Here is a 22,500-nt window from a genome sequence, read left to right as displayed (position 1 = left end):
TGAAACCTAAAACATCTGAAAAATAATTACAAATGCAAATTAAGGTTATGAAAACAAAAAATTTAAAACGCTAAAAAGAAAAATATAAAACACTCACCATCTGCAGCCAATCGTAGAGTTTCTTGGACCATGGATGCAACATTGAAGGCTTCTATTGATAAGTAAAATGGTAAAAAAAAAAAAAAAATTGAGAAAAAGCTACTTGAAATATTTGGTGAGCAGTTATTTTCAAAGAAGTTGATATTCCTAATATTAAAAAAAATAATTAGATATCACAAATCTTTTCACAGAAGAACAAGAATCAACGTCAAGGAACACAAACAGCGCGCAAAGCAAGCAGCGGGGATTAACGAAAGCGGTCGCCAGGGAAAACACCCCCCCCCCCCCCCCGCCCCACCAGGGAATAAGGAAAGCCTAAGCTAGCAATGCTAACAAGCGAGAACACCTTCGTGTGCGGCAAAGATCAACGATCGAAAGAAGAGAACATCGCCTATCCAAAAGGCGGCTGTCTCCATTACTTTCTTCCTCTGTGAAATGAAGATATTTTGAAATAAAAACTTAAACATTATAGTAATAAGCAAAGCAAGTTTCATTAAACGGTATGTCGGAACTTCTGGATAAATCTTCAGATTTCTTTTCTGAACGCAAAGCTTTTCAATTTCAAAACATAAGCAAATTAAATTAATCGATAGAATAACTATTTCTTATTCAAGAGAAGCCTTCAAAGTAGCATAATACACACTGAGCCCAAACTAACATGCAAATCTTACTTTCCACACTAATATATAATCATATTTTTTATATAAAAAAGTTCATTGAAAAACAGTATACGAAATGGAACAATACACCATAACACATATAATAAGTTTGCATACAAATAACTACATAACGTCACAAAACACTGACATATAAGAGCAAATAAGATTTCAATATAAATAGGGCATTCATATTCGCAAAAATAATCAATAGGACTGAAATATCACCCGAGAAAAAAATACACAATTTTACAGGTTAGAAAAGACACACTCATTGTAAATACAAAACAAAGAGAGACATCCTTCCATAGGTCTAAGCGGATGTTAGAATATTCCTATATCACCACAGGATACCATCTCCTATGGTAAAAGTTCCCAAATCACCAAGATAATCTCTCCAACTATTATGCATAGATGGGATTATCAATACCATTTACACTATGGTACAAAATTCTTAACATGACAATTTAATATAATATTGTACTCAGAATAACTATGTAAAAGACTGGCATTGCAACAAAGACATAAAACTTATAATTAATTAGAGAGAAAAAATATAAAATTACAGGCTCAGGTGTATCATGGTGATCCTACCTTTATGAAGAGAATGAATCTGTAAAGAGAGAGAAAAAAAAACAATATTAACTACAAAAAGAAAAGTATGAGCTCAGATCTTCAAACAAATATTTATCGATAACAATGATTCTTAGCAAACCCAAACTACTATTCAAACAACACATACTTTAATTTATTGTTAAAAATTAAATTTGAAATACATATATAAGACTAAATAGCCGATTAGATGATGGTTTGCAGAACCAAAATAGTCTAGAACATTTTCTCTATACCTAGCATTGATACCATTACAATCAATACTCCTAACCATTGCTTTAAAGTTCTAGTGAGGTCATTATTCCCAATCATCTCTTCCCTTATTCTCCTTGGATTGCATCGTTCAAAGTCTCTCATTCCTCATACTAAGAAGAGGATTTAGATTAGACTGGATTTATGAATTTAGGCTGTATAGCTTAGATGTGGGGCCTATGAGGCCATTTAGCACCCAAGTGCAACACGGGAAACCCCTGCTGTTAAACTATGAAGTACAATTTAGTAGTGAATGATAAAGTAGAATGGTGTATACCAAGAAGAGCTAGGGGCCCAGATAATGCAGCAAAGAAACCTAACTAACTGCTATAATACATCACATAAGGTGCACTTAGGGTCTAAGGCACTAGTTCACTACGTAGAAAATATGCAAGGGAACTAGAAGACAACCAACCCGGAACTATAATAAAGCTGGAGCCCAAGTACTTCAGCACTTATTGAGTTACATGACAGCAGGTTTTCCTCAACTTTTCCACTCATTAGCCAACCCAATAGTTTAGATAGCATTTCCTAAGAATTACCCGAAAGGAGTGTATTAGGAATATATCAGAAATATATTTCTACCTTCTTTAGGGATTGATCCCAACACTTCTAAATTCAAAATAAAGGGAGTTACTAGCCGACCAACCTAAAAGAGGGTTTTCATTTTAAAAATTTAGCGTTCAATTCCGAGGTAAAAATTAGTTTCTATTGAATATATGCTTTAGTGTTATACTTCAAGTAGTACTTCTACAACTACTATTACAAATAATAATCCTTATCATCACACATGTAGGCCTAATGGTATTGATCTTGATATCATGAGACTTTCATAAGCAACACAAGGGTTCAACTAGAGGGCGGTGGAATGATTTGAACATGTTGCTTTCAACCCAACTGGACCTCTGAAGTCGAGGTGGAACAATATACTTGATAGCTCGTAAACCTACACAGGACACAACTATGGATGAAATAATCTCTCATATAAAGTGTAACAGGGCCCCAAAACAACCATAAAACGGAAAGGTGGTGACAAATAATAATATTACTAATAATACAGGATAAAGAAAAGTAACTAAAACAGTAGGGTATTGTTTATGCGTTGTTGAAAAAAAAAATAGGTAAAATTTTAAATTTTTTATTGTTTCCAAGATGAACTGTAAGTCATAACCTCTCGCTAATTATGCAAAACTTACTGTGTCCTCTATCGATAAACATGTATTGAATGCAAAATGATTCAAGCACACTTTACATAGTTGTAGGCAGATTGTCTCACAGCAAGTGTGCCTCTCCCGGGAAAAAAAAATACTATAAGAATTATATTTGGCAATAGGAAAAGCTATCTGGGCTAGGGAAGGAGTTCTTAGAGACTGTCTTTCGGTAAACACCAGTTGTATTGATAATATTCTCTGTCCATGTCATTATCAACATCACTGTAACTGCTTTAACTCTCTTAAACTACAACTGTCACGAACTGTCCAACTCATCCACAGATTAATTCATCAAAACAAGAAAAAATGACTGATACTAGAAATAGTTTTCTACATGAGTTTGTGAAGAATAGCAAAGAAAACTGGCTTCTCCCAAAACCAGCTCAGCCTTACTTACTTCTTAGATAACTGTTACTGTATGTAATTCTTTAATAGGCCTTTTTTCTATAAAGAGAAGAGCACTCAATTCGAGATTGTCAGCACACCTTAATAATATTGTATTTTTATTCATTCCTATCTTTATCAAGAAGCAAAAGTTTCCAAAGAATCTTGCTATTTTGTTATGCTCACTTATGTATCTTTAGCATGTGATTTCTGAAAGGCTTTCTATTTAGATTATATATAAACCTAATTCTTCATTATTATGTTACTGCCTTAATCTTGAAGGAGATGCTGAATAGTTTCCACCCATGATGTGCAATGGATTCCACTAAGTGATGGTACCTCTGGAGGTGGGACTGACACTGGAGAGAGGGTCAATGTGTTAGTTTGCTTCGCACCTGAACAAATGGGTAAGCGCATCAGCAGATCTGGATACCATTCAGCACGTGGCCATCCTGGAGTCGTCAGGTTCATCCTAAGACCAGAGGTCATCAAGGACATATCGATTAAACAACAAATCTGGCAGAAGGGAGGAATTGCGTAGTCATCCAGGTTGCCCTAAGGGTGTTGAAAGGAGTCCAATAATGCCACCCTAGATTCTTGAATGGTTAGTGACAAACAGGCTAATTGCCGGCGATTTCCAGAGATAAAGAAGACTTTCTACCACAAGGCAATGTAAGAACCATTCTGAACCTACAATTTGCCTCTGGTAACTGAGCGGGTCTACTAGAACATTACTTTTCTAGAATGAGCTTTAATGACAGCACTAAAGAGTTATTCACTGCTTAGATGTGCATCAGCTTTTCTGAACATGCTATGACTGTATGAGAATCCCCTTGGTGTGTCGTATTATGGTCATAGTGTTGTTACTCATTAACACTAGTTAGTGAGCTTTCAAACTTTGTTGGATTGATTGTATTATATGGAATACTGCTTACATATCCAACATATTGATATGTAGGTGTTTTGTTATAGGAACCACATACCCGAGGTAACTCGATTTCTCACATACATGACCGACCTCTCTTTTTGGATGTGTCTGAGAACAGGAGTATCTATGGGGTGGGGAATTGAGTGCAACTCCTCTGGCAAGGTTTTCATCATTTAGCAACCAGGAGAAGTTGTCCTGTACCTTGTTCCACTGGAAAAAGATTGGAGGGGAAATGACTGGTTGCCAACCAGTGATGATATAAACACCAGTGAAGCGACTGCTGGTGCAGATGCCTCTGTGAAATGAGAATATGTTGTTGACGATAATCTTATGTAGATAAAGAACAGTGTCACCCATTGCCATAAGTTCACATACGGAATAAGTTTTGTAATTGCAATATCGAACGAAATGTCCTTAGTCAGTTTCATCCCAGGAAGGAAGAACGTCATAGACAACTGAGCAGAAAGGGGTAGGTAGTAGGCATGGAGGGGCCCCTTCATCCACAAGTAGTAAGGGATCTCAGAGACAGGTGGGGTTCTCCCTTCATAGACCTCTTTGTGAGCAAACGCAAAAATCGGTATACTGCTCCCCAGTCCTAGACCTGAATGCAGCACTAGAGGACGTATTTCAGAATCCCTGGGACATGATGGATGTGTATGCGTGACCTTGTTCTGTTTGATATGGCAAGTGTTCAACAGGCTAAGGGAGGAAAAGCCACCCACTTGACTATAATTGTGACAAGGTTGGCACACATGGAGTGGTTCCTTGACATTCAGGCACTTTGCGTGGAACCCAATACGGGGAATGCTGTGTAAACCGCCCATCTAAAGGTATCATATCGCCGTAGAAGCCCTATTACTTCATGAGTGGTGGCTATCCATCCCCTTCTAGGGAAACAAAGTTTTTCGAGGAGGACCACAAGAGAAATGCCAGGCTACTTCAAGAAGTTGTCGATGACCATTTAGTAGGCAAAATGGATGGCTTTTTACAAGAAAGGTCACCCGTGGTCCCCTCCATACCCCTAATAGCAATTTCTGGTTCACCTCTGACTGGTTAAGAATCCGTCATTGCCACCCATCAAGGGCTTTAGGACGGCACTTGGCCAAGTCTTATAGGTAGTAGGTTGGTCAGGGCACCAGCTGCCCCTTGAGATACTACCACTAGAGAGTTATTGGATCCTTTGACTGGCCAGACAGTAATGCATTGGATCCCTTTCTCTGGTACCGGCTTATTTTTTCTTTGCCTACGCATACACCGAATAATCTGGCCTATTATTTACAGATTCTCGTCTTTCCTCATACACCAAACAACAATGAGATTACTAAACACTTCTTGACCCAAGGGGTTAATTACTATACTGCAATTATTCAGTGTACTTTCCTTTTGGTAAAGGTAAAAGAGACTCTTTAGCTATGGTAATCAGCTCTTCTAGGAGAAGGACACTTCAAAATTAACCATTGTTCTCTAGTCTTAGGTGGTGACATAGCCTCTGTACCATGGTCTTCCACAGTCTTGGGTTAGAGTTCACTTGCTTGAGGGTACACTCAGGCACACTATCTTTTTTTCTCTTCCTCTTGTTTTTTTTTTTCTTTTTAAATTGGTGTGTCGGGCAGGCTTAATAAAAGGGCCATGGGTGACTGGCGGTTTATCAAGAGGTTGTCTTTTCCTCATCTGATTCTTTTTCTTCTCAAAACCATCCTCACTGTCTTCCCTTCAGTTTAAGTGGCTATCCTGGAGGGTATTTAGCCTAGCATGGTGTATCGGTTCCTCCATGTTGACCAGTTTTTCCGACTTTTTACTATAGTCTATGGGTTTGATCAATCACTTTATTCATAATTCTGTACATATTGTTTTTGTTATAACTCTTGTTAATCTAGTTAAGTATAATGTCTCTTTTTTATTACTAATAATTCCTATGCTGTCTGGAGACATTGAGCAAAATCCGGGACCAGTACGTCCTAGATTTCGTCAATGTCGTCTTCTGTATTGTAATATTCGTGGTCTTCCTGCAAATATTCAAGACCTTCCAGTTGCGTCCAGACAGTATTATATTCTTTTGTGCTCAGAAACTTTGGTTTCTAATATGAGGCACTCATCTAAACTCCTTATAACTGGTTTAAAGAAGCCAATAATGTTGAAACGTGATGCCATCCCTAGGGCCAGGTGAATGGCGGTGCATATTAGGACTGAGAACCATGCTTCTCATAAGTTCTGCTATGAATGTGGATGTCATGAGATTCAGGTAATAAAAGTTTGTGGCAGGCATAACAGCTTCGTTTTCTTAGTTCTCTAAATTTGTCTCTGGAACCTTTCTATTATTGCATCCCGCCATTTCTGGATCATGTTCACCTACAAGTATAAAACTTGGTGAGCCAGGAACTCTAAAGGTCGACATGGACTCCCTGGTGTGTTCTTTCAACCAGCCCTCTGTTCTGATCAGGTGGTTTACAAACACCATTCATAAATTGACCCACGAATTAGCCCACATGGCATACTTCGTAACCCTCTCCATGTTTAGGGCATCGATCACTGAAAATATAATGGGAAGCCCTGATAGTCTATGGAATAAGATGCAATTCCTCAGAAAATATTGCCAGATCTAGTAGTAAGGCTGACAGATTTCCTCCATCACCTCGTAAGGGCTCCTCTGCTGGATGAAGGGAGGTAGGAGTTTTGCTGAGTCTCTGGATCGAAGAGACCGTGTTTCTGGAGATCTTGGCAAGACCTTACATCTGGCACCTTTTAACACCCTCAACCAGGGCTGAGTTGCAATGGCCTTGGTGGTTTTCCGAGTACCATATAGATGGTCAAAAATGTGTCCTTACCCTCTGGAGGAGCTGTTGCAGGGTCATCCAGTCCATTAATCGCCCTCATGTACGGCAGGACTTGGTAAAATGTGTGGTCTGTAATCCTGCTGCGCCGCCGAGTATCTAGGACTAGCTGCCCTAGGGAGAGTGTCGTCCTGTTCGACATTGTGATGGGTATTCTCCACACATGAGGTCTCATCCACATGAGCCCAGGATGGGTTGTCATCTTTGTCTTGACATCTCGGATAATCTCTCAATGTCGGGAAAACTCTCTGGCCGTCATATTCTCTGCTTAGGCTGAAGAACTCGGAACTCTTTCCCACTCAGGAGCCTCCCTCCTTGATGACTGGTTCATTGATACCGTCTGATATCTTTCTTTTACCTGCGTGGTGGCAAGAACTCCTCAAGCAGGGAAGATCTTGTGTTCTTCTGTCTGGATGGACTCAAGTATTCTTGGGAGGAGAAGCTTGAGAACGCCAGTATGTTTTTTTGATGAAGCGGAGTGGTTGGGCATGGCGACCTCGATCGAAGACAAAAGGTGCGTCTTCGTAAGTGAGATCTCCCTAAGAGTTCTCAAACTTATGCTGGTACAGGGGTAGGGATGTCACCCGGAGGAGGTGACGGTAGTCTCTGTCATCTCCTTTTCTTCGTTATCATCACAGATGTCAGCTCTGGTCCAGAGAAGTCCTACTGCAGCATCCCGGAACCCGTCGGAGGGTTAGATACCTTCGAACAAATTGGAGATAACACCATTGAAGCCTGTCTTTCCTGTGGATGAGCCAGGACAGAAATCCTGCACCTTGGGTAGGAAGGTGGAGAGTTGAACTTTGAGGTACCAAAAGCCTCAAAGGCGATTGGTTGATTGATTGGTTTAGAATTCTCTGGCATTCTGACATCGGAAGTCATGGATGCCGATATTGTTTGTTATAAATTAAGAATAAACGAGTATTCAATTTAAAATCATAAAAGCAATGTACTTATAAAATTTAAATAGATTTCAGAAGACCTGCTGCAAGATGAATGCCAAAATACCGCTGGCATAGTAGAGTGCATCCTGTCAAAGAATCTTGGCAAGGATGCACCTGCCATCCTCACCTCGAACTTCAAACAGTTATCCATTATTTAAGGTGTTATAAGTAGGGCATTCGGTCAACAAATGCTTCACTGTCAAGGTTACCAAACAGTTGTTGTAATATGGCTGGTGTTGGCCAGTTTGTAGAAACTCTTGTACCAACCGAGTGTGACCAATGCGGAGAAGACAAAGAGTAGTCTCCCAATTTTGGAACATCATATTATACCTCCCAAGGAGATATAACATTCGTTATTTTTCTATCAACTAAACTATCCAGAAGCTGTTACCATTTTTTATAAATAAAATTCTTGAAGTTAGGTGAAAAATGATCATAGTAAAAGGAATACCTTCTTGGTAGAGCAACTCAGCTGCAGCATTCTTTGCCAGTAACTCTGCCTTCTCATTTCCAGTCACACTTACGTGTGCCAGGACGCCGGAACCATGCAAAATTGAACCGTTATACCTCTCAGCCCAATAATAAAAACCACTCCAAAGTCTTAAAAACTAAAATGTTACTGGAATTACAAACTTCTAAACCTTATACGACAGTTTTTCATCACTAAATATGGTAAAATTGCCTTCTTCTTCTAACGCTATTTTCTCAATAGCAGTTGGTATGCCATATAGTTTGGCAATAAATATGAAGGATGCCGGAGTAAGTGCACGTCTATAATTAAAAACACTACTATATACCCCAAATCAAATGCCAGCATCTGATTTGGAGCCATCAGTCCATATAAAAGTCAATTCCCTGTTCTTCATCATGTTCCCTAAAGAGATACTTGGCTTCTTAGTCAGTCTTGTTCTTTTTACACCAATAAATTATTTACAAAAAGATATCTCTGATAATTTCCATGGAGGGATTGGTGATTTCTTAAATGGAATAACTCAATTTCTTGCTATATCAAGAGTGTTTATTAATTGGTTTTTTTTTTCCTGAAAACTACAAGATTGAGGAGATTTTGGGTGCAACTCAAAATATCTACAATGCCTTACAACGTTTGTATTCTGGCCTCTACTTGCGGGAACCTGCAAAGTGCCGGCAACTGCTTGTCAAACCGCCTTCACAAACTCGTTAAACAAGTCCATGACCTTGTTGAATGCAGGGAAGGATCTCTGGGACTCCAGCAGAGGTTCATGAGCAGGAGTCCATCCAAGAGATATTCGTGGTCTGTCTACCAGCGAGAGAGAGAGTTTTTGTTCACCTGGTGTTACGCCTACTGGCATACTGTCGCGCTCTAGCTTGGAGGAATGAGTTGGAAATTGTGGCTGGATAACGGTTGACATTGATGCTCTCGGCGATTACAATCGCTTATGCTGCCGGAAAGGGTGTCGCGAGGAGATACTTCACTAACGGGATCCCGAGATGCTACGTCACTAGGTGCTGCTACGTGGTTGCGAGCTACTACGTGGTCCCGAGCCACTGTGGGATCATGTGATGATACGTGGTCATGGTACAATACGATGCTGCATACTGCTGCATTGCTGCGTGCTACTTGACAGTCACGAACTGAAGCGCTAACACGAGCTGAAACGTAGTCACAAGCTGGAGTGGAGTTGCGAGCTCAAACATTGTAGCCATCGTGAGCAGGCAAGCGATCCCGAGCTGAAGGGCAGTCAAGCATTGCAGGGATGTCCGGAGCTGGACTGTAGTCGCGAGCTGGAAACTGTTCTTGTGCTGGAAACTGATCACAAGCTGGTGAAATGTGCTGTCTAGTCGTAGTAGGAAATGTCAGACAATGCTTAAGCAATTACTCTTGATCCTGTTGGTTACTCTGGTCGTCTCTCCTGTCAGCGTCGCTATCTGGTGGTGGCGAGCGCTGGTCAATATTGTCGAGAAACCTATGGTCGGGAGCTGTATGCTAAAGAGAAGTCTGCAATGCAGTGTCACTCATCAAGCCTACCTCGAGAATGTGATGAGTGCTCCTGTGAAACTCCAAAGCTGGAAATGGGTGTGTCGAGGAGGTGGGGTGAGTCAAAGTGGCGGGACAAGTTGAATCAGCCAGAAGAGAGAAACAGGTTGGGTGAGTGAAGGATGATGACGCTGAAGGCGTCGAACTTGCTGGCAAGGCATCGCTGCTGTACTCAGTATACGAACTACGTCTTCCTCAATCTATGACAAACCATGTTCCGAGGGGCTAAAGAGAGGCATGGACGAGTCCAAAAACCTTCTCTTCACCCTGCTTGCAGAGACTAATCCGGGGAGGGCCGCGAATGGGAAAGGTGTTCACCGTGAGAAGCAGGAACAAACTTGGACTTTGCACCCGCTCCACCAGCTGAGTAAACTCAGAATGAGGGAGTGCGCTATCGTCAACATACTGTACAGGATCTGCATCAAGTGGCCTCGTAGGAGACGATGCAGGTGCAGAGACTTCAACAAGTCAGGATACTAGAGACTCCTCCACTGCGAAACCTTTGGAATCTCAAGGAGGCAGAAAGAAGTCCAACTGTGAGGAAGCAGTTGTATGCTTCCTATCTGCCCCTAACTGAAGAAACTCTAGAAGACCTTCCTTCAACAGGAGACCAGTAATCCCCGAGGAAGGCCACAGCAGGAGAACATCATCTTTCGTGAAGGATTCCCCTAAGATGTAGGGCAGCACTGCTTTGCTAGGGTCCCACAGGTTGTCCGAGCTTTAAAGGGTCATCGATTCAACTCTATGTTCCCCGGGGAGACCGATCGAGCAGAAGCTTCAAGCAGAGATCTAGAAGCAGAAGAAGAAAGTCAAGGTTTCTTTCCATTCAAGGATGACCCCGAAAACACAAATACCTCTTCAAATTTTCCTTACATCTTCTTTCCAAGCCTCTCCAACTGGGAGGAAGACATCTCTTGGCATTCAGTGCAGGTATCCTCTTGCATACACAGGCAAACTCTGTAAGCCGGACACAGGGAATTCTGGTCGGTCACTACCAGAGACATGATGATATCATATATCTGGCCCCCAGGTCCAGGAAAGGTCCACATACCAGCCTAGAAAAAGAAAAAATCACACCTGAAAAGATGAGAAAAAAATAGTCAAATGTCCCTTGGTGAAGTGATAGAGAGAGACAAATTCCAAAGCAAAAGTGATGACATAACACAGGTGTGTCTGAGAGCGGGGTAGCCGGTATTACCCCCTAACCCCCTGCTAACTAGCAGTGGGGTAGTAATAGCCCATTAAAGGTGAGGCAACAAATAATATTTATGAAGTGAAAATATGACAAATTTGGAAATAATTTGTATTTTTCCTAACTATACAAACCCGAGTTCTTCACATAAAAGTATTACTACAGCAAAGCCGGAACAATGCTTAGAAAATCTTTAACGAGGTGTCAATGATCATATAGGTTGCAGGGAAGCCCCACCCCACCCCACTGCAACCCCCCCCCCCCCCCCTTCTGCTCAATCACTACAACTCCACTTTGATTGTAGACGGGATTTTCAGGGGTAGGTGATGGCAGTCAAATTTATGTAAAGATAATGCATATTGAGTGAGAATCCTGATACCTCATTAACCTGTCACTTGACAATGCCAGCCATTCGATGGCCGTGCACTAACTGTAAGGAAGTGCAAGCCACATCTGTGACTGTCTCGGTAAAAAAGACATGCAAAGATTTCTGAATACACAAACTGTAGTTAAGCCAAACATGCCACATTTCCGCTTGTAAGGAGTGTGGGACATAATGTTTAAAATATATGTGTATAATAACTACGAGCTACGTGGGGCCACTTGTAGTCAATGATATTAGCTGACAGGATATTGGATGCTATGCCCCAAGAAAGAGGAAGTTGTAAAGAAAGAGCCACCGTGTCTTTTGCAGACACACCAGACTAAAACCATAACCTTTGTCCTTGATCGACTGTTAAAGGTCCTGTGGGAGGAACTAAGATAGTTAGACCACTTGGTGAATAGCTACCACAGAGCCTAGAGAGAACATGTCTAGGGATCTGTGAGTCACATCTTGCCGGTAGTGGGCAGTGAAGGTGCAATGCTTCCAGAGATTTGCTCGTAAAACTGCATCACAAAGATTTTTCTGAAGGCCAGGGACACACACCTGACATTGTGTGCTCTGGGACATGTGCCAATCTGCAAGGAAGATAAAGGGTTGAAACATGGTCAGTGGCCCCTCTGGCTTATGCAGAGATAGTATGACTTACGCAAAGATCATATTCATAGTCATCTTCTTCACTTTACCATCGCAAACAGAGAGGTTCTACCGACGACAAGGTCTCTGCAAGTCGTTGAGGAAGTGCCTTAATGCCCTCATCAAACACACAACAACCAATTAGAAAGACCAATTACCTTCTTAAGACTCCAAATGTGAGTAGTGACCTGTTACCAGGTATCAATGTATATTATATCAGCCATATATCAAAAAATGAAAGAACAAAAAAAACTTTGTCTACATCTTCTTGAACAAGCGATGTTGCAGGATAAAACATAGATCTTGCCAACTCTCCTGGTTGATGTCAGAGTTAAAACAAGGACCATTTTCAAACATAAGCCATGGCCTGTAACTAAGGACAGTAGTTTGATAAAGATTCTTCTAAGGAACATAGAAGTTTGGTCACCTTCTAGGGTGATGGTCTCCCTTCCAACAAAGGGCAGATTGATTGATTGATTGATTTGAGATTTTCTGATATCATTTATTGGAAATAAATAAAGGAATATTCTCTTAAAACCATAAAAGCAAAGTTGTAATTTTAAAAGTTCAATAGCTTTCATAAGACCTGCTTCTGAAATAAAGCTAAAAATACCGCTAGCATGGTAGGACACATCATGTCCAAGAATCTTGGCAAGGATGAACCAGCCATCCTCACCTCGAGCCTCGAACAGATATCTATTTGTTTCACTAATATATGTGGGGAATTAGGTCAACTAATGTTCCACTGTCAAGGGTACCAAAGTCGTCGCATATGGCTGGTATTGGCCAGTAAGCAGATATTCATGTGTCAACAGAGTATGACCAATGCAAAGATGACAAAGAGTAGTCACCCACTTTCAGGGCATCATGTTATACTTCCAGAGGTATACAAAATTGTTATTTCTAGCATCTCATTTTCAATTAAACTATCCCAATGCTGTTTCCAATTATTAGAAATCAAGTTATTAATGTTAGGTAAACAATCATCTCAAAGAATGGGATACCTTCTTTGTTGCAATTCAGCTGCAACATTCTTTGCCAGTAAATCTGCCTTCTTGTTTTCAGACAGACTTACGTGTACCGAAACTCAGCAAAACTGAACTGTTATACCTCTCAGTCAATAATAAAAGGGTTACTGGAATTAAAAACTTTGAAAGCTTGATGGACAGACCTATCTCCAAATTCGAGTGTGCACAGACCGCTCTACTGAAGAGGAAAAGGTCAATCACTTTCCGCCTCGAGACCTGTCTCCAGGCCGACCAATAGCCTTTCAATTCTGACACCGAGCAGAGTATTCATTCTTGGAAAGTAGTAAAAATGACAAATTTGGAAGTAATTTGTATTTTTCTTAATGATACAAACCTATAGCTATTTAATAAGGATTATCTTTTGGCAATGCTGGAAGACTAGCCATTAAGACACTAACTTGCGGTGGCAACTACCCTACCACTAGTTAGTGGAGGTGATGAAGAGTAGCCCGGGGGGTAGATGGCTACTCTTCTCACTCACACATCAGTGAAACCACGTTACTTTTATATTGCAGACAGGACTTAGGGGGATAGGCTATAGCGGGAAAATTTGTATAAGTAGCTACAGGTTTGTATCGTTAAGAAAACTGCAAATTACTTCCAAATTTGTCATTTGTTTCGATACTTAACAAACCTTACGCTATTTAATAGAGATGACTCACCCGTTAGAGAGGGTGGAAGTATGACCACTTGCTTGGCCGTTGACCCGGGTTTTTAACTGTACAGGATTGGCTTGTAACTGGGGAAAAAAACCTTGAAACCTCATTAAAATTCTTGTGCAATACACTGATAGTGTCCTAAGCAACCTATGTATTTGTGAGAAACTAGCAATATTTGGAGTTCCCAAAAAAGGAATGTTATTATCAAACATAGACGTTGCCAAATACCCACCTGGGGGGGGGGGATGTATCGGGGACGTAGACAAGTATGAACTCTATACTGAGTTACACAATGGAAATGGTTATTACCTGCAGACAATTGAGGCCAGCTTGCAGAGGACCCATGGTGCTGTTCCCCAAGAGATGGGAAGATAAAAGAAAAGAAAACGAGCCAGTCATTCTTATTCATTTATTACAGCCTAATCCTGGGTATCAATACCCTCAACCATCTGCTACTTGTGCATCAAGGAACCTGACGTATATTAAACCAGTTGTTGTGCAGCCACCACAGGACCAATGGAGAACGTCTTCATGTTCCTGTGGGTCACGTTTCACAGGTAATAGGTGGTGAAGGCCGTTTGATGCTTCCGCCTGTAGTACTTGCACCACAGAGTAGTTACATTTAAACACCAGGGACGTACTTATCCCTCTGATGTCATGAGCTTTAGATCGACAAGGAGGAGGAGGAGGATCAGGATGCAGTGCATGGTCACTGACCCTGTGAAACCAAGCTAAGAAAGTGTTCTTTGTGACCCTCCTTTTGACCTTCCCCATCTGACAAAAGTACTGACAATCGGGGGCAAGCTGCTGCAGTGCATTTAAGGTAATACCTTAAACACCTCACTGGACAAACTAAGAGACTGTTAATCTGGGTCATTGGTTACAGAACGTAGCCTCCCAATCCGGAAGGACATGAATCAATGATCCACTACTCCTGGATATTAAGTCTTAGCAATAAACTCAGGGACGAAGCAGAGTGTCACCCATCCCCCCATCCCCTAGAATGGGCGACGTTGTAGGATAGACCACGTAGTTAACTAACCCTCTTTTCCGAAGCTAAAGTGAATAGGAATAATGTTTTCAAAGCGAGTTGGCGATCTGTTGCATGGCTTAGTGGTTCGTAGGGAGTACCCTTCAGAGACTGAAGAAGGCGAACAATGTTCCAAGGAGGTACAACTTCAGTCTGGGGGCAAGTGATCTTATAACTTTGTATGAGGAGAAACAATTCCAACGAAGAGGCAAGGTCAGCTCCTATCACTCTAAAGGCCATGCTTAAAGCTGTGTGGTAGCCTTTTACTGCAAAGACTATGAGGAGTTTTTCCTCACGAACGTATACAAGGAACTTCGCTATTATTGGAATAGTGGCGTCGAGCGGAGGCATACTCTTTCCATGACACCAACCACAGAAGCAGTCTCCTTTGCCTGGTAGACTGAAGCAGAGGATCTTCGTGAGTATCCAGACATCCTTCTCGCAACTTGTTGCGAAAAGCCTCTCTGTGAGAGGAGTTGTTGGATAGCCTTGTGGAAGATGTTCATGTGTGGTTGTTTGAGTAGTTCTTGTCATAGAGGGCATTCTCTCGAAAACTCTACTGGAAGATGCAAAAGGTCCAGGAACCACTCTGCATGATGCCATAGCAGAGCTATGAGAGTCATAAAAAGGTTGTTGAATGCTCTGGTCTTAATGAGCACCCTTCTCATTGGACAAAACAAGGGCAAGGCATACACATCAATGTTGTCCTACCGTTGTTGGAATGCATCTTGCCAGAGAGCCAGAGGGTCCAGAACTAGGGAACAGTACAGCAAGAACCTGAAGTTCTGGGACGTCGCAAACAGGTCCACGGTCAGGAAACACCACAAGGTCAAGAATTTGTTGGTTATTAGATGATTGGAAGACAATTTAGAGCCCACTGTCTGAGCCGCTCAGCTCAGATTGTCTACAAGAACATTCCTCTTATCTGGAAGGAAATGAGCCGATAAACACACCAAATGTTCTTCAGTCAATCTTAAAATCTCTACTGCTAGATGGCATAGGGGCTACGAAAAGATACCACTCTATTTGTTTATGTAGGCCACTACTGTGGTGTTGTCACTCATCAGCACCACAGTGTGACCCAGCAGGAACTTTTGTAGACCTAGAAATGCAGTTCTTATCTTTCAAACTCGGACCCTAGCCGGGAAGCTGTGAGATAACTATGACCCTTCTTTTGATGCATCTGTGTATAGCATCAATTCTGTGGAGGAGACGAGAAGGTCTGTCCCTCTATGGAGGTTCTCTTCCGTCACCCACAAGTGAAGATTTGTCAATTGGTCCTGTCCCATAGGAACTAACGTATCCTGAGAGACGGTGTGCTGGCCCCACCTGCAAGGATGGGATCCTGAGGTGGCTGTTGGGCACTAGATGGACCAGGGATGCTAGGTGACCTAGGAGACACAACCACTGTTGGGCTGGAAGCTCTTCTCATCTGAGGAAGGGACTTGCCATCTCCCTCAGCCTTTTTACTCTGTCCTCTGATGGAAAAGCTTTTTGGAGTCTGGTGTCTATCATCATACTCAGGTATACTAGTCGAGTAGACTGTCCCGGTGTTAAAGAAGGGCCGCCACCTAGTCTGCTAGAATCAGCCAATCGTCAAGGTGTCTTAAGAGACAAATGGTGAGCTCAAGATGACACTAGGGCGAGCACTCTAGTGATGAAATGCTGTGGAAAGACCCAAACAAAGCACTTTGGACTGGTATTGCCTGTTTTTATGTATGATCCAAAGATACTTCCTTGAGGACAGATGGATTGAGATCTGGAAGGATGCATCTTTGAGATCTCCAGGCCCTATGGGAAGGCTCCACCACCTTCCAACAAACAGCAGCAGTGCACCAAACCATCGACCAGTAGAACGGCAGGGTCCTCTCAGAAGGTGACACGGCAGCCCTTTCTTGCCAAAGATCCAAGGGGCTCCAAACCCTCCAAGAGGTCCTTAACGGTTCCCCAGGCTTCTTCAGTCGACTCTTTTGTATGAAAAGTTGATTGGAGACTGGAAACCAGTCATCGATCTCTTGGCCATGAATGAATTTGTTCTTCAAGCTCCATTCAGGATGGTGACAGCACACATGATCATTCAGGCAGTAAAACCACAAGACTTCATGTACACACCCTGTGAAGGAGGGAATCCTTGGTGGACTTCCTCCAATGTTCAGCCGCCCTCTCGAAGTCTTCCAGCTTGAATATAGCTGTACCATCAAGAGTGGAGTTCCTGTGCCTGGTTACCTCAGTTTTAGGAAGTTGTCTGTGAGATCTCTCAATCACAGCATCCATTCTCTTTAGAATCCCTTTTGCCAATAGGTTAACAACTTGGTGTGATAGGAATTCTACGGTCCAAGTGCCAGATGAAAAAAAGGTTTCCACTGACCTCCTTATAGTCTCCTTGGCCCAATCTCTGGTAGGGACAAGGTGGTCCACCAATCCCGACTATAGCTCAAGCCTAAGTTGAGGATCTTAAGACACCAGCAACATGGTCAAGACCCCAGAAAGCCTCTCTATCAGAATCCCTCTTGAAAGAGTCTCTACAAAAGGATCATGTGGTAGTACCAGAACCGGCTCGTCTCCAACCTCATAACATCTCCTATGATGGAGGAAAGGAGGCATGAGGAGCTTAGAGGATGAGCCTACTCGAAATGAGCTTGAGGACCGGTGATCTGCGAAAACGCCTTCTTCCTGGCTGTCATCAAAGACTTAGACCAGGGCAAAGCTGCACTGGTCTTGGGCGGTCTTTGAGTACCATACATATGGTCTAAGATAGTGTCCCTGCCTTCCTGAGAAGCTGCCTCCCAGTCAGACAACCCATTGATAGCTCTCATGCAGGCTACGACTTGCCAGAAGGTGCATTCCAATGCCCTACGCTCTGCTTCAGAGTGGAACTTTGGAATCGCCGCCATAGGGCAATACTCATCGTCAGAGTCCATGTCTTTAACCACCTCCAAGCTCTCCCCCATAGGAGCCTGGGGTGGGTCATAGTTATCAACAGAATCTCTAGAAACTCTTGCCACAGGGGAAGATCTGGCTCTCTCTTGGGCGAGAGCCTCCCGTGGTGCTCTTCAGTTCTTAGACTCCGTCTTTGAGCCCTTTGACCCTCTACAGGATGGCAAATACGCCTCCAGTAGGGAAGGTCTGGAGGGTGCCAGTTCCCCCGTAGAGGTCTGAACCTCTCTTGTTTGGAGACGGGTCATAGCTCCGGAAGTCCTACCTCGATAGGCAAAAGCCTAAAGTAGGGTACCAGGGATATCTCATAAGGAGAGCTTAAGTCCCTGCTTGAACAAGGGTGGAGCAAATCGGTGTGAGGGAGAGTATGCTTTGGCATCTTATTCTTCAGTTCCAGGTGGCTGAGATCCTGTCTGATCCCCTCAGCATTCCTTTGAGTCCTAAAGGTCTTCCAATGGGAGAAAAGACAATAGGAGGTTCTGAGGCCCTGGTGGCAGCAGATCTGCTCCTGGGGTCTTCAGAAAGGCCGAAGGAGGAGGAGAAGAAAACAGATTTCTCCAGTGAGATTCTAGTTGAGGCCATCCCTGACCTCTGCCTAAGTGGTTGTTGCACCGGCTTTAACGTGCCTCCCATTGCCTGCTTGAAGGCTTTGTTGAGGTTATCAAACTAAGGTTCCTCTCCTACAGACGACAGGTCCTAGGTGTGTGGGGAGGCCTGGAAGAGGAGAGCACTTCCTTAAAGGGGGTTGCCTCGGAACCTGAAACTGAGGAGGAGATGGAAGTTTACCCAGCACCTGAAGATCTTCTTTAGTAACTCTCCTAGGTCAATCTGGGGAGATAGGCACATTAGCGAACTTGTTTGGAAGCTCCTTAAAGCCTCCTGGGAACGGAATTGTCCGTCCACTTGGAGCAAAAGGTTTATACGAAGATAGAGGTTACTAGAATCATCCTTGCTTGCGGGAGGGTGTGAAAAGTTAGTGTAAGCGAATGAAGAGAGCATAGAAACCGCCGTTTCATGAGTAAGCGCGAGCAATTTGTAAGCAGGAGAAGACAACGTGGTGGAGAAGGCAGGTCAGGTTTTGGAGACTTTCGACACAGGAGAAGAGAGATAACGTACTGGGTATTGTTGTAGTTGTTGTTGTTATTATCATCCTTGAAATTATCATTATCAGAATTACATGTATTGAAATCATCATCATCATCAATAGAAGGTGGAGCAATGCGTAGGCAAGCATCGTGATGGAAAGTATTGCGCAGGAGAGCAATGCATGGTTGAGCGACGCGTTGGCGAGCAACGCATTAGTGAGCAGTGCAATGCACTGGGGAGTGACATCTTGGCGATTGGCAAGTTGGAGGCACTTCACGAGCAAGTGTAGTCCGCACTGGTGAGTGGTGGGCAGGAGAACGTCATACTGGTGATCGGCGTGACGACGAGCTGCATCCAGGCGAACGGCAAGATGAAGAGAGGTGCGCCGGGGGTCTTTGAGCAGGAGAGCGTCGTCTGGGAGATCGTTTAGAAGGGCAAGATAGTAAGCGGCGCATTGGAAGGTCAACGAGCTAAAAGAGAATGCCGATCACAAGGAGACACGTGATCCCGTGGAGAACAGCAAGGCTAGCGTACAGCCGGAGAGGGAAGATCACCAGCAGCAGGAGACAATGATCAGCAGGGCATCGAACAAGCACCGGCGAGAGACAATCACGAGGTGTTTTGTGACGAGTGCGAGCCAGAGAGTGACAATTCTGATAAGACTGATGATCAAAAGTATGAAAACGAGATCATCGATCTCGCGAACTTCAGGGCGAACATAGAAAACTATGGTCCCTCGAAGAGAAAGAGATCAAAGAATGGTGGAAGGCTTTGTCATCAGCAGGAGGTCGCTGATGAGAGGCAGAATTGGCGCGTTGGTAACGAGGGCACACAGGACTGGCTAGAACGGGAGAAGGCGAAAGATGGGCCTCGCACACAGCCAGAGCGTCATCAGGAAAAAGGACTTCGACTTCGGAGGAACCAGGAGAAAGACCCCTCTGGGCACACCACTAGAAATGTTCCAACAGTAATTACTTGGAAGGAGGCTAAGACACACACAGCAACAACCAAACCTGAAGTACATCTGAAAGGGAAGACCCACCCAAGAGCATGGGCGACGTTGCTTCTCTAGGGGAAGCAACAACGTCCCTGGAGCCCCAATGTTGCACTGTAATTAGCTTATCTACACTCTTACTCGACTGTCCCTTGGAAGAGACAGTTTCTCTTATGCTATATTATTTTTCCCTGGTTAGGATAGGTGGGTGTGTTTAGGATAGACAGCTAAACTTTTTTTCATACATTTTTTTTCCTAGGTTAGGTTAGGTGTGTTTAAGGGTAAAATTACAGTTTCAGCCAAACTCTGACAGTAAACTGGTAAAATAAGATATGTCTATCTTAAACACACCCATCCAACCAAACCTAGAAAATATATACAATAAGATCTGTAAAACCTACACAACTCTTCTAACCTAACATTGAAGAAAACATGAAAAATATGAGAAGTTGTCTAACCTAAACACATTATTATTACATGTTCTGGCAAATGCAGATATATATTTTGTTACTAATACAGTACATGGTTTTGATGACTTATACCGAAAAGTTACTCGAATCTTCCGCATGTTAAGGTTTATGGAAATACTTGGTGATACATATGGTTTCTTATTGTTATATTAAGGTTGTGTTCATTCTGTCACGTTAGATTTTCTCCCCATTGTATTTAGAGTAAAAAGATCTAATCATCCTTTGGTTTTGGTTATGAATTATGTGTAGGCCTACTAAAAAAATGCTGAAACATGATTGGTTGCTTTGTTGCAAGATTATCCAATCGAAGGCGATTTTGCAATTCATACATCTTCCTACAATAGTGTGTCACTTTACTACCATTGATTCTGTTGTTCAGACATGCAGTAGCATTGTAAAGGAGTTTTTTACCCTCCTAAGTGAGATAAAGGGACAGGGGAGAAATAAGTAGGCTAAACCCTTATGTGAGATTAGGTGGTTGTGTTTAGGTTAGACAGTTTCGGTTATGTCATACTTTTTCTCCTATGTTAGGTAAGCTGTGTGTATTTATTTTAGACAGCAAATCCTTTTTTTTTTACATATTTTCTCCTAGGTTAGGTTAGGTGTGTTTAGGTTAGACAGCTTCTTAAATTTAACACATTTTCTCATTGGTTAGGTGGGTGTGTTTAGGTTAGATGGTTAATCTTATCTTATGTTTTCTCCTATGTTAGGCTAGGTGGGTGTGTTTAAGCTACACAGCTTATTTCATTGTACACGTTTTCTTCTAGGTTAGATTATGTGGATGTGTTTAGGTTAGACAGATCATTTTATTTTATACATTTTACCCTAGGTTAAATTATGTGGGTGTGTTCAAGTTAGACAACTTCTCTTATTTTAGACATTTTCTCCTTGGTTAGGTTAAGTGGATGTGTTTAGGTTGGACAGGTAATCTGTGCTTAAACATTTTCTCCTAGGTTAGGTGAGTGTTTAGGTTATACAGCTTTTCCTAAAATACAGTACATGTTTTTGCCCAGGTCAGATTAGATAGATATGACTATGTTATAAAACTTATCTTATTTTATACGTTTTCTCCTATGTTTGGTTAGGTGGGTATATTTAGATGAGACAGCTTCTCTTATTTTGTACATTTTCTCCAAGGTTGGGTTTGGTGGGTGGGTTTAGGTTGGAGAGTTAATCTGTGTTTAAACATTTTCTCCTAGGTTAGGTGTGTTTAGTTTATACAGCTTTTCCTATTTTACATGTTTTCTCCTAGGTGACATTAGGTAGATGTGACTAGGTTAAACAGCTTATCTTATTTTATATGTTTTCTCCTATGTTAGGTTAGGTGGGTGTGGTTTAGGTTAGACAGCTTCTCTTCTTTTGTACGTTTTCTCCTAGGTTAGGTTTGGTGGGTGTGTTTAGGTTGGACAGTTTATCTGTGTGTATATGTTTTCTACTAAGTTAGGTGAGCTGGGTGTGTTCCAGTTAGACGGCTAATATATTATCCGTTTTCTGTACCCTCCCACTCGAAAACCCTGATTTCTACTGTGGAACCCCATTAATTGTAGTTATTAAAGGGGTCTTGTATCTATAATTCTGATTATTTAGAGCACAAATAAAGGTCAATTTTTTTTTCAAAACATACGATTCAAGATATAAAAACTATATTTATATAAAAAAAAATCATCCAATAACAAAATATGAGAAGCAACAAGTAGAATACGTTTGAACAACGGAATTCATCGAAGTGAAGTTATCAACTGACAAAAACTTCTGTGGAACGATATATATACAGTATATGAGTTCCAAAATCCTATTTAATTGGATAAACTTAAAACAAAGAAACCAATCATGTTTCAGCCTTTTCACGGTACCCATAATTCATAATTAAACACAGAGGATGAGCAGTCATCTTTACAAACAATGCATTAATAAAAAGAAAAGAATATCATCGGGAGAAAAACTAACATGGCAATGTAAAGACATCATTGTGATAACAATAAGGCTAAGAAGCAATATGGAACTTTTGTATTATTATTGTGATAAAAAAAAAAAAAACTACGAATGACTCTACTAAATAGAAAATGGGATAGAAAATCACGTTTTCTATGCGTCCGGAAGTCTGGCAATCTAAAGCTCCACAGCTTTGACCTGTTTCGTTACCATATATAAG

The 22,500-nt window shown here is 42.0% G+C and overlaps 1 long non-coding RNA gene across 1 annotated transcript in view; it reads right to left on the bottom strand.

The window, feature by feature from the left end:
- The window catches only part of LOC137628978 (uncharacterized), a 515,070-nt gene that overhangs the window by 221,483 nt on the left and 271,087 nt on the right, over nucleotides 1-22,500 (bottom strand). The window contains exons 3-4 of the long non-coding RNA XR_011041416.1: nucleotides 1,350-1,368; nucleotides 1-15 (exon numbers count right to left, since the gene is read on the bottom strand). The exon at nucleotides 1-15 is cut by the window's left edge and continues 672 nt beyond it. This is a non-coding gene — a long non-coding RNA (uncharacterized lncRNA). The remainder of the gene's footprint in view (nucleotides 16-1,349; nucleotides 1,369-22,500) is intronic.

This window comes from Palaemon carinicauda, chromosome 37, assembly GCF_036898095.1.
Source record: "Palaemon carinicauda isolate YSFRI2023 chromosome 37, ASM3689809v2, whole genome shotgun sequence".
NCBI lineage: Eukaryota > Metazoa > Arthropoda > Malacostraca > Decapoda > Palaemonidae > Palaemon > Palaemon carinicauda.
This window is presented reverse-complemented; position numbering and strand designations above follow the sequence as displayed.